This window comes from Eurytemora carolleeae, unplaced genomic scaffold, assembly GCF_000591075.1.
Source record: "Eurytemora carolleeae unplaced genomic scaffold, Eaff_2.0 scaffold1048, whole genome shotgun sequence".
In the NCBI taxonomy this organism is placed as follows: Eukaryota; Metazoa; Arthropoda; class Copepoda; order Calanoida; family Temoridae; genus Eurytemora; species Eurytemora carolleeae.
In genome coordinates, this window is record NW_019402161.1 from 56,701 (window position 1) to 58,997 (window position 2,297).

The following is a 2,297-nucleotide window of genomic DNA, read 5'->3' on the forward strand; positions in this document are numbered from 1 at the left end:
ATAAAAATGTTCTTGTTGTTGATAAAAGTTACTTAATGCATGTGCTAATACTGAAAGTGCTATTCTAAACAACTAGAAACCATTATAAAATTTTAAACATTTAAATGTTGTCAACTATTGAAATTCAGCTCTGATTGTTGAAAACTGTTGTTGGCAAACGTTTTTTTGTTGAATCAATCTTCGATATTTTAAGTGAGGGTCCAAAAAATAATTTTATTATAATTCTTAGGATTAGATTTATGTTGAAAATGAGGGTTAAACTGTGGTGAAATTTTGATTAAAATGCTCAAACCCACCTTGCACCAGTTTTTCTTAGTTAATTTTTATAAACTGCTGAGAATTTTTTAAACTTTCAAACTCATTTCATATTTCGTTTTTTTTTGTAAATCAAATCAAATCAACTAGTTTTAAAAGTTTTTAAAGCGTTAAAAATTGTTTGAATTTAGTTTAATAATCGGGTTCATCAAATCAATTAAAGGGTTCAGCTTCAGTTGAGAAACTTTTTATATTTTAAAGATTTTATTTCTATAAAAGCATATATTTTGAAAACAGTTTTGGCTTCTACCGATGAAATTATGTTATTTTCATATTATCCTTATTACGAAATTGCATCATCATACAAAAAGATTTTTCTTAGCAAAAGCATTGAGGAAAAAAGAATTTTTAAAGTCATAGAGAGATTGATTAAAAATCATACAGTCCTTTTAAAACTATGATTTGCGCAGTCATCCTTTATATTACGTATATATTTCAGACATGATCTGAGATTGCTTTTTTAACCTTTTCTTATATTTCATAAAGGAACTTGATCTAAAAACGTGAAATATAATGCGTCAGTGTACAAAGGAGGGTGTTAAACATATTATACGTCACGATTTTTGAAATATTATAATTTGGTCTCGATTATTGAAATATTCTAATTTGGTCACGATTTTTGAAATATTATAATTTGGTCACGATTTTTGAAATATTATAATTTGGTCACGATTTTTGAAATATTCTAATTTGGTCTCGATTATTGAAATATTCTAATTTGGTCACGATTTTTGAAACATTATAATTTGGTCACGATTTTTGAAATATTATGATTTGGTCACGATTTTTGAAATATTAAAATTTGGTCACGATTTTTGAAATATAATAATTTGGTCACGCTTTTTGAAATATAATAATTTGGTCACGATTTTTGAAAAATTATAATTTGGTCTCGATTATTGAAATATTATAATCTGGTTATAATGTTTGAAATATTATAATTTGGTCACGATTTTTGAAATATTATAATTTGGTCACGATTTTTGAAATATTATAATTTGGTCTCGATTTTTGAAATATTATAATTTGGTCACGATTTTTGAAATATTAAAATTTGGTCACGATTTTTGAAATATTATAATTTGGTCACGANCTATCTAGAGGTCAATTTAAACTTGTTTTGTTGTATAAATGTATCGTTTTAATAGAAAATTTTACCTACGTAATTGCACGGTAAGATTTCTGCAGATTGTGGTCTAAAAAAATTTCGAAATGTTTAGAAAAAAGAGCTATTCAAAATTATCAACTAAGCCTTTTTAACAATTATAATTTTTCCGGCCATTTTTTTTGAAAAAAAAACTTCCTGGTGTGCTTTACATTTTTTTTTGGACAGCTTGTAGATTATAGCATTGATGAACGGCTGGAGGAGCGTGAAACTGCAAAAATCAAAATCGCCAAAAGGGCCTCACGCTAAACACTCCTAATCTATTCAACTTTCAAATTATTCTATTCGTGTAACAATTCCACGAACCACTTGTCATGGATTTAAGTTTTTCGTAAAAAACGTGACATAAAAGTAAAATTTCTGTTCTGCAGATTATGTTTCATAATATTTTAACGATTTTCGAAAATTTCTAGGGAGAGAAAATATTATTTTTTGCTTGACATTTTTGTTTGGTAAAAAGCAGATGAGCCAGAATNTGCAAATAGATGCAAATAATTCTAGTTCTTTAAAATTTCCTGAAGATTTAAGGATTGGTAAAGTAAACTCCATATTTTTTTTGGCTAACAAATTTTAGAAAAAAAAGTTTTTGTTGTATATTCAGAGAGTTTCATATTTTTGACAAAATATCATTTTGTGCAAAAAGATATTGCACAGTATGGAAGGGGGTGTGTATGGGGGTGAGGGGGTCAATCTCTATTAACAAAGTTTACAAGTCTACATACTCCTAGATGGTTTCACGTTTACTAAAGCAGTAATATGCACGTATTTATTAATAAAATACACAGTCACATCCTTCCCACTTTAAGAATGCAGGGGG